Below are 11658 nucleotides of genomic sequence, written 5' to 3'. Positions count from 1 at the left end.
CTACACCTCATACTAAAGTGATTTTTTTCATAAGCCTCTGTGTGTGTGACTGTCTTTCTGTCTGTGTCTATGTGTTGGTATGAGCACATCTAAGTGTGTTTCTGTCTCTGTCTCTGTCTCTGTCTCTGTCTCTTTCTCTCTCTTTCTCTCTCTCTCTCTCTCTCTCTGAGTATACTACTGAAACATTTCCTTAGTTTCCTTCCTTTCTTCATTTCCAATCATTCAGCTGACCCATTCTAATTTCTTCTCTCTCTTCCTTCTTCCCTTTCTATCCTTCCTCCCCATAGTCTCATGTGATTCCAGGCTGGTCTCTAAATTGTTACATAATCAAGGATGATCAGGATTTTTTCTATCCTCCTGCCTCTATCTCTTAAGTTCCGAGATTATAGGCCTGTACCAGCACAGCCAGTTTACCAGCGTTGCTGATCTGATCATATCCAAGGCTTTTTGTGTGCTAGCAGCACTGGACACACAAAGTTCTGCACGCCATCCCTCATTCTGGCTCCCTAGTCCAGTAGTTCTTGGGTACTACAAGGAACAGTAAACTTCTCCACATTCACTGTTCTTTGTATTCCATTTTCTAATTTCTTATTTTCCAGCTGTATGATCTGTCATAATCTCTCCACTATCCATAGCCTTCTTGTTTAGCAAACTCATTGTTTAGCACTCACCTACTGGCAAACTTCCAGTCTATGTTAAATGCAGCTCATGGTTTAATGCTTAACATGATCATTGAAGTTTAGCTGATACTGAGCCCTTGGTGTGTCCACATATGCTGGCAGTCTGTAGTTCTGACCCATGTGAGAGCAGTTTAGTCCCCTCTTCTCTTAGTCATGGACTTTGTTCCTTATTTGATGGTAAGAAGAAGTAACATGACACAGATCATCACCAATATCTGGATCCATGAAATCTTTGTCTCTCCTTTCCAACACACAAATCTCCCTTACCCCCAATGGTCTTTTCATATATGGCATAATCAATTAAGCATCTACCTTGTATAGTATATTTTAGGCATACTGATCATTTTTCATTAGACTGTCTTATTTTTTCTACTGTCCCTTGTTACAGACTAGTTCATCTCAGTGTCTCAATTCAAAACAACATACTAAGAAAAGACAGTGTTTTTATTTAAAAAATAAGCTCAAAGTAACAGAAGGGCTTTTGTCACAAAACCATGGATACTTAAGGATAAAAGGCAGAGTGCTCCAGATGAGTGCCCTTCTCAAAGTAGACAGGCCAAATTAGGCATTTCTGATTGTGTGGTTAGTACTGATTGTCAAATTGGCAGTAATTAGAATCTTGTAGGAAATAAGCCTTTGTGCAGGTCTGGGGAATGTCTAGATTAGGTCAACTGGGAGACAAAATCTACCCTGAGAGTGGGTGATGCCGTTCCATGGGTCAGGGTCCTCTGAATGGCAGCATTCCCCTTCCCTTCTTCCCAACAGCTACTGTGATGACGTGAGCAGCTGTCTAGAGCTCATGCTGCCATGCTTCCTTGCTGTGCTGGATTGGCCTGGGCCTGAAATACCAAAGCAAACCTTCCTCTTTATACTACTTCATCTTATCCCTTTGATATGCACAATAAGAAAAGTAGATTGCAGAAGACATTTACTTTCAAATAATGTCTTTATTTTCATGTCTTGTTGCAAATGACAGAATTCCAATGGTTTTATGGGTGTGTAGTATCCCTTTAAATGTGTCTAATTTTTTTTTATCTGCTAGAGCCTTGATTATATACTATGTGATAGAAGGTTGAATAATAAGCTAAAACTTAGCCCAAAACCATCTACATGAGTGTAGACAAATGCAAGGAGCAGGGGATTGGGGGATTATAACCCTGTGTATAACATAAGCAGTTGCCAGAAACATGACAGATGTGTACAGAGGCTGCAAGTATGTGTATATATAATATATATATATATAGTAACTCTTTTAAAATTGTGCTTAGATTAGATGTACAGAATATACATGAACTAATATATATTCTCTGTGTACATTTCTTATCCTTACTCACATATTCTTGTTCTGATTTATTTACAAGGATATTTCTTGGTCTTTCCTGTAATTTTAAGCAAATCTTTTTTTTTTTGATAAGTGGTACAGTTCATTCAACAAGTATAAAAAAGAAAATTGAATGAAAGGACTGGAGGGAAGAATCACCAGGTAAGGCTTTGCTGTGCAAACACAAAATGAATTAAGTCTTTCAGAATCCATAGAATGACAGTGGGCATAGTGGTATATACTTGTAATCTGAATTCTGAGCAGGCAGAAAGAGAGATTCTGGGGGTTTACTACTAGCCCCTCTACCCACATCAGTGGGTTTCTGCTTTAGTGAAAGACACTGTGTTAAATTAAGAAAAAAAAAAGTAAAATGATGGAACTAGAGAGATGGCTCAGCAATTACAAACCCTTTCTGCTTTTGCAGAAAATCCATGCTGTTTCAGTCACAGTCCAGCTGGCTTTGGTGAGTTCCCAATAGATCAGCCCCACTGTCTCAGTGGGTGGGTGCACCCCCCGTGGTCCTGACATCCTTGCTCGTGTTCTCCCTCCATCTGCTTCTCATTGGGACCTTGGGAGCTCAGTCCAGTGCTCCAGTGTGGGTCTCTGTCTCTATCTCCATCCATCACCAGATGAAGGTTCTATGGTGATATGAAAGATATTCGTCAGTAATGCTATAGGATAGGGTCAGTTCAGGTTCCCTATCCTCAGCTTCCCAAGGGACTAACTGGGGACATCGCCTTGGGCTCCTGGGAGCCACTCTAGGTTCAAGTCTCTTGCCAACACTAAGGTGGCTCTTTTAACTAAGATATGTGCTTCCCTGCTCCCCTATCCAACCTTCCTTTATCCCAATCTTCCTGTTTCCCCAAGTTCCCCCAATCCTCCCCTTCTTACTTTTCTCTCCCTGTCCCCCCTTATCCCCAACCCACCCCACCCCCAAGATCCCAATTTTGTCCCCGGCAATTTTATCTACTTCCCTTAGCCAAGAGGATAACTATATGTTTTTTCTTGGGTTCACCTTCTTCTTTAGCTTCGTTAGGTTCACCAGGTATACACTCCGTGACCTTTATGGCTAGAAACCAATTATGAGTGAATACATCCCATGTTCATCTTTTTGGGTCTGGGTTACCTCGCTCAGGATAAAACCGGACTCTCTGATCGCGGCGAACAATGAGGACTGATGAGAAGCCAAGGTCAATGACAAGGGGTTTTGATCCTACTTCATGTTCTGGCTTGGTGGGAGCCTAGCCAGTTTGGACGTTCACCTTCCTAGATATGGACAGAGGGGGGAGGACCTTGGACTTTCCACAGGGCAGGGAACCATGACTGCTCTTTGGATAGGAGAGGGAGGGTGAGAGGAGTGGGGGGAGGGGGAGAAGATTGGGGGGAGGGGGAGGGAAATGGGAGGCTGGGAGGAGGCGGAAACTTTTTTTTCTTATTCTCAATAAAAAAAAAAAAAAGAAAATCCAGCTTGGATTCCCAGCACTACCATGAGGGAGCTCACAAAGACCTGTATCTCCAGTTCTATGGAACCAACACTGCCTTCTTGTCTCTGTGGCCACTGGGCACACTGGAGTACACAGGTATGTGTGCAGATACTCACACATATACATAACATGACATCAGTAAATACTTAAACGAATAAGATGCAGAGGTGTTTGGAAAAACAATTGACCTCCACTTTTGACCTCTACATGCAAACTTAAGTAAATGCACGCAAACTTGTACAGAAAACCTCCTTACATTCATACAAGTAACACCATTGATAATAATTTTAATAAATAATTTGAATTTTTCCTTCAAATTACTAGATTCTTAGGAACACTCCAACTGGTGTTGGTAGGAATGAAATAAAAAAGTCAACCTCTGAGAACTGGTTTCAATGTAAAACTGTTTAGTAGTATAGTTGTATGTCTACTCAATGTCTAGCATGGATGTGGCTGGCTGATATGCTTGTGTGGGTGGTTATTTCTGAGGTTTTAGATTCTACTAAAATGAATTATTTCTCTGGGTGACCTTGCATACTGTAAGGCACAGATGCAATGAAGATGATTTCAAAGTCTAAGTCTATAAATAAACTTAGAGTTATGAAAAATACTTGGTACCATGAACATGTTATTATTGAAAAATCTTTTATGTTGGCAGATCTACTTATTCCAAAAGATCCATGTCTCTTTAAACTTCAGAAACCCTTAATATTGCATACTTCAAATCTCCCTTTATCTATAAAAATGATCTTGGGAACTTGACAAATAAAGAATAGAGATCATTGCTGAAAACATAAAATGCTGAAAAGGAATACTTAGCTTCTGCATGCAACCAGATATGCGGAATGACACAGTAGAACCATTGTTGCCTTGTTTGCACTGCTGTCTTCCAGAGGAACCAAGTTCATCTGTCAGCACCCATATTGGGAAGCTCATGATCAGGAAAATCTGACCCTCCCCTGTAGCTCTGCAGGCACTGCACACATATGCAAAGACACATACAAACACAAAATTTAAAATGTTTTTCAAAATTTCCAAAACTCTCTCATTTGCACATGGAAAATACACATACAATTAGTATATTTCTTCTCCCTTCAATATCCTCTTCTCCTTTGTTTACACTGACATTTCTTGGTCTTATCTGTAATTTTAACTAGAAATTTCCAACTTTAATATACATAATACATTTCTTTTGATAATGTGAAAAGTATAAAAGGGCAGATTACATGACTCCCTATGTAAGCATGAGGCCCTGAGTTCATTCCCCCAGAATCCAAGTGAAAATGGAGCCACAGAGCATGGACCTGTGTTGTTTGTGCTTCTTCTATATTTGTCTCTTCTCATGAGAACCAGAGAGAGATAGAAAAGGACATGAACTGCAAGTGAGAAAAATATCATTTTTCCATTTGGAAACCTCATATATGACTCTAAGGAAAGGGAAAATAACTTTGGTTTTGTGTTCCAGAAAAATCTCAAATAACATGAAGATTTTAAAGCTTAGTTGGATATATTTTAACAATATATTAAACATATATATTATCATAATAATGCTGAGAAATTTATTTACTATAATTTATATAAACAACACTTTAAAATATATGAATGGGGTTGTAAGGTATTTAGAATATTTTGATCACTTATAAGATAGCATATCTCTAATGATTATCACATAATAGTTCTTTTTATCTTTTTCTGCTTTGATAATCCATTTATTAAGTGTAGCGGAATTACCTAGCCAAGGGATAATATATAGTATTATCACCTCTATAATAGTGACAAAATCCATCTGAGAACTAGCATGCCACTATTTATTCATTTATGTAGGCACTAGATTCTAGGTTTAATATGAACAGCTATCTGTCCCTCTTGCCATATGACGGCTATAATGGACAGTATACAGCGGTTTTGAGATAAAATATGTAACATGAGGGCCAGGCTTGTTGGAGTTTCCATTATGCCCCATTCCCACAGCCAGTAATCCTCCCCTAAAAAAATCACACAGAGTCTGCATTAATTATAAACTGATTGGCTCATTGGCTCAGGCTTCTTATTAGCTCTTAAACGTATATTACCCCATTATTCTAGTATATGTTAGCCACATGGCTTGGTACCTTTCTCAGTGGGGCAGTTCACATCTTGCTTCTTCCATGATCTGGGCAGGACTGGTGAGGAATGGGCTTCTTCCTTCCTAGAATTCTCCTTTTCTCATAACCCCCCCTCTACTTCCTATCTGGTTGACCTGCCTAAACTTCCTGCCTGACCAATCAGCGTTTATTCAACAAATGATTGACAGAATACAGACAATTCTCCTGTACCACTCCCCCTTTTATTTTAAGGAGAATATTCATAGCCTATTTTTTTTTTTTTTTGGGGAATGTGGGTGTAGTATTCCAGACAACTTCCAGCTGGTTGACGGCGGTGACAATTTTACGGGGCCATAAAGAAAATTTAGAGTTATGATCAAGTCCTGACTGGAGTATCCTGTGAGGCTTGATCATCTCAGGCAGCATCTGGAATCTCTTCTGGATGTAGAATTCAGATATCCGGGCCATCTGTTCCTACCAGAGTTTTCTCAGGTGGTCTTCCTTGATTGAACTTGTAACTCAGAATGAATCCACAGTCTCTCATTTCCTGTGGAAACAAAATTAAATCTCTTCTCCAAAGTAACACCTTTTGACTTCAATTTTGAAGTCAAAGTATTTTCAAAATACCTATCTTGGATTAATTCAGCAGCATTGATAAACAAGTATCTTTTAGCAGCTGTTGGTCCTTCCTCAGCATTCAAACTATTCCAAGAGAGCATAATAACATACAATATCCAGATTCTCTGCATATTTTCCATCTTTATGTAGCTTTACTTTAACCTCTATTTCTTTTATTTTTACTTTTAACTTTTGGATTTTTGAGACAGGTTCTCTGTGTATCTTTGTCCTGGAACTCCCTCTGTAGACCAGGCTGTCCTTGAACTCAGAGAAATCCACTTGCCACTGCCTTCCAGGTGCTGGAATTAAAGGTGCTTGCTACCACACTTTAAACTCACAGAGATCTGTCTCTGCCTCCCAGGCATTGGGATTAAAGGCGTGCTACTACACCTTGAAGTCACAGAGATCAGCCTACCACCATTTCCCAAGTATTGGGATTAAAGGTGTGTACCACTAAACCCAACTACTCTCTTTCTTTTGTTTTTATTTTAAGGACTTTAACCTTTCTTTCAAGCCTGCATATTTTTTTAACACACTGTAAACCATTTAGAGGTTTTCTTCATCTTTGAATCTCTCTTTATTATATATCTCTCTTTTTCTGACTAGATGAGTCTTTAAGAAGAGGATTATAGCCATGGCTTTGATGGCTGTATCCAGCCCAATCCTTAGCTTTCCAGCCTCATGGCAGAGGTAATAGCCAGAGCCATATTTATTGCCATAACTCTGTGGACATTCAAGGTCCCTGCCAGCAAGCAAGCTGCAGCAGTGTGCTCAAAAAACACACACAAATGCTTCATAGACTGCCTTCCTGAATGAGTCAGAGTTTGCTGAAAACTGAAAAGCATGCGGTCAGCTTTTCATCAACATGGTTTAAGTGTTTTGTGACAGGATGTTTTTAAAGAGTTGCAAGGTTTTGCAGCTAAATCTGAGTCAGGAAGCCTCTCTTAAATGAGAGTGTTTGATTGCCCCTAGCTAGCAGAGCAGATCCAAGAAACTGCTGCTACCAAGAAAACATGCTTTACTCTATTCTTTCCCAAGCTTTCTCAGGCTTTCTGTGGATGCAGTTATCCATGTGGGCACCATTCTCTAACATGAGGGCCAGCCTTGTTGCGGTTACCATCCTACCCACTTCCCACAGCTGGTAAGCCCCAAAGAAAATCACAGAGAATCTTCATTAGTTATAAACTGATTGGCCCATTAGCTCAGGCTTCTTATTAGCTCTTAAACTTATATTAACCCATTATTCTATGTTATGTTAACCACACGGCTTGCTACCTTTCTCAGTGGATCAGGTCACATCTTGCTTCTTCTGTGATCTGGGCAGGACTGGTAAGGAATGGGCTTACTCCTTCCTAGAATTCTCCTGTTCTCATAGCCCCACTTTTACTTCCTGTCTGGTTGACCTGCCTATACTTCCTGCCTGGCCAATCAGCATTTATTTAAAACATGATCAACAGAATACAGACAATTCTTCCACACCAAAAATATATCTTTTCTTTAAATTGTTTTTGTGAGCATACTTTACCATAGCCACAGAATAACAGTTACCTTATGATTTCCATACTTCTTCTTAAATGGATAATGTCTGGTTATCACAATTAAAGTCTTACCCAGGATTGAAAAAGAGTGTAGACAGAGAAGAAAAGATAAAGAAGGAAATATGGGGGTGGTTAACATTAAAAATCCTGAGAACCTTGTGGAACCCTACTAAGTAGAGATGTCCTAAAGTGCATACCTATAAAATAGTTCAAAGAATGCTGTCATGTAATAGGGAGACAATATTCCAATTGGACACCTCATGCTGTCAGTGAAAATCCCTAGTAACAGCAATGAGTTACCTCTTTTTGAATTATTTGCCAGTGTGTTGACATAGAACCTCAAACATTAAAAACAATGATCATTGGTCTTGCTTACTGTCAAAACTTGATGATAAGATCCTATTCTTGAAGACACAACAAATTTGAGTTATGTACATGGAAAAATCAAGGGGAGAATTACCTTGAAGTACCATCCCTACTGGGATAGCTTTCACTGAACTGGAAGATTCTATATACACTATCAGTCTGCAAGCTACAAAAATTACTGACCTGGGAATATATGCCTTCTGATATAATAATGCTACAAACACTATGGAGATATCCAATTACTTTCTGATTGGGTCTATGGCCTGTTCAATGAGATGGAACCATATGAGGCCAAGAACATGTAGCAACATAGGTCCTAAGGCTTCAGAGAGAATCTACTACAATTATTTTGCTAATTGGACATAGTGTTAAAATGGCCATTAATGACTTATTACTATGCCCATAGACCAATGTGTCTCTCAACCCTTAATAGAAAAGCTTCTTGCAATAAATAGCAATTAACACAGAGACTTGCAAATGAACAATGTCCTGAGCTAGGATGGTACAGACCAGAATGCTCAGCCCTATGCAAGACATCTATAACATGCTCCTTCACTGAACATTTAGGTCCCTCTATGGAAGATGAGGTAGAAAGAGTGTAACAGCAAGAGATACTATATGAACTCAAGGAAACAGATTTTCTGGATACAACCAGAGATGTGTAAATATGAGCTCACAGTGCCTGTGACAGCAAGCACAAGACATCCACAAGCTCAAACCATAGAAAATAAGAGCCAGTTTTCCTTAACAGTGTGATTTGTAGTATGTCACTCTAGGGTAGACCCCATGCCCAAGAATACTGGCCAAGACAAACTGAACTTGGTAGAGAAGGGGGGAGAGAGAAAGACAGAAAAGGGGGGAGAAAGAGAAAGGAGAAACAGGGTCAGATGAAAAGGGGGAATGGGTGGATCAGGGAGAATTGGGAGGAATAAATATGATCAACAAATATTGATGAAATTCTCAAAATTAATAAAAAAATTTAAATGTGTTATCCAGAATATGCCAACGTCAGTTTGAACATTAGACTGTGTATCATCTCTGCATTTTTGCCTTTGTTATATCTAGTGCCTCATACATCATGTTAGGCCTCTTACTACTGGCTCAAATGTCTAAGAGAATGACTTACAGGGGCTGCTGGATTTGCTTGTACTTTCTGAAGTTTCAACCCATCATGGCAGAGAGGGCTGGATGGGGGACTGCTTAGCTCACTCCAAGGAAGCTAGGCAGTATCGATGAGCATGCCAGAACTTGTGGGCTTGCCTCTGCTTCCTTTTTCTGGAACAGTGCCACTTACATTCAGAAGAGGTCTTTCTCCTTATTCACAGATCACCCACAGGAATGACTTTACTAACCCCCTCATCACGTCTCACCTCCCAAGATGACACTTTAGCTGTAAGTCTTCTTTTTGGCTTAAGAGCCAGTTCATCTCTTTAAATCATTGTCATTCCTCTCCTAACTGTCTAGAGGAATATGTTTGTCCCACAGTGCAGAATGCATCCAGGTGATTTCCAAGAATCCATAAAGCTTTTTAATGGTTCCACATAGTTTGTTTTTTATTTATTTTAATTTTTGACCTGCCACATGGCAATAATAGCCAGATCATTAAAAGTTCAAAATCTCAATCTTATGCAAAATTTGGGTCTGCAAAACTGTTTGTCCTATAAAATGTTAAATTTAGAAATAAAGCTATTTCTGTATGTGACACCTCTATGTGTATTCCTGTGAGTGATGACTGTGTATGTGTATAATGCCTATGGATATGTGTGAATTTGAGTGATGCCCCAGGTAGGTATGTTTGTGTGTGTGTGTGTGCATGTGTGAGTGATGCCTACGCATGTGTGATGCATGTGTGTGTTAACATGTGATGTCTAAGTATGTATGTGCATGAGTGTGAGTAAGCTCCTACCACAGTATACATATGATGGTGAGAGGACAGTATCAGGTGTTGGTTTGAACTTACACCTCCTTTGTCTCAGAGTTTTATTTTCTCTTTGTAGAAAAGGCTAGTTTGATCCAGAGTCTTAGTGTCCCTTTGTACAACAGGCTGTCTACCCAACAGCTTCTTGGAAATTCTCCTACCTCCACTTCTCATCTTGCTGTAAGAACATTGGAATCTTAGATGTACATGACTGCATCACATCTAAGAAAGATTTCTTATAATTGAACCCAGGTCCTCATGCCGACCCAGTAAGTGCTTTATTCACAGAACTAGCTCTCTAGTGCTCTGCTGTATTTTCATACCTATAACAAATAATGAAGAATTTGTGACTTTATAATCATTTGTTAAGATCTGAAAAAAATTGAAACACATCATCTACTTACATGGTTCCTGCTAGTCCATTATGATAGGTGAATTTTCCTAGGCACAGGTGGGTGTTCCTTCAGATATTGTTGACAGAAATAACAGTTATAAATGTAGAAGAAATCTGGCTACTTTCAAAGTTAGAAGACAAAATCTTCACAAAGAATAGTGTTAGCTTGTACCCCATCTACAAATATTTTTACTGTGTTGTTTCATAAATCTCAGAAAAATATTTGCCAACAATTAATAATTATTCAACATTGTCTTTTTTACATTCAAATTGAATATAATTGGATTTACTGAAAATTGAGATTTTTGTAATTGACCAGTAAATATAGAGTTATGTTATGTCCTAATTTGCTTGAGATTGCTGAGGAGGCTTAAAATTGTGAGCCTATTCCACCTTGTGTGAAGGTCAGAGAGTTTGAACTTGCTCAAAGTTGTTGACAACAACCTTGTCTACACATCCTGACCTAGGGTGTGGTTACTTGGTATTTTGAACATTAAGATGGCCAATAGAGATGTATTTTCTTCACCTTTGTTCAGGGAATTCAAGCATACTTTTGCTCCTTCTTTTGAAATTGGAGCTTCATTTTATTGAGCTCTACATTTTTCTCTGCTCCCCTCCCTGTTTCTCCACTCCTCTTCAACCCTCCCTCAAGATACTCATGCTTCCAATTTACAGAGGATATCTTGTCTTTTTCTACTTCCCATGTAGATTATATCTATGTATGTCCCTCTTTGGGTCCTCTTTGTTGTCTCAGTTCTCTGGGATTGTGATTTGTTGGCCGATTTTCTTTGCTTTGTGTTTAAAAGCGACTTACGAGTGAGTACATGTAATAATTGTCCTTTTGTGTCTGGGTTACCTCACTCAGACTGATGTTTTCTAGCTCCATCCATTTTCCTGCAAAACTCAAGATATCATTTTTTTTTTCTGATACTGCATTGTGTAAATGCATTGTGTAAATGTACCACATTTTCCTTATCCATTTGAAGAAGACACTAGAAAGTGGAATGGTCTCTCATGCTCTTGGGTAGGTAGAATTAACATAGTAAAAATGGCAATCTTACCAAAAGCAATCTACAGGTTCAATGCAATATCCAGCAAAATTCTTCACAGAACTGCACCTATTGGTTTTGTGGGAGCCTAGGCAGTTTGGATGCTCACCTCACTAGACCTGGATGGAGGTGGGTGGTCCTTGGACTTCCTACAGGGCAGGGAACCCTGATTGCTCTTTGGGCTGACCAGGGAGGGGGACATGATT

Source organism: Alexandromys fortis, unplaced genomic scaffold (genome assembly GCF_014885135.2).
Source record: "Alexandromys fortis isolate MF-2015 unplaced genomic scaffold, M_Fortis_MF-2015_v1.1 scaffold_278, whole genome shotgun sequence".
In the NCBI taxonomy this organism is placed as follows: Eukaryota; Metazoa; Chordata; class Mammalia; order Rodentia; family Cricetidae; genus Alexandromys; species Alexandromys fortis.
This window is presented reverse-complemented; position numbering follows the sequence as displayed.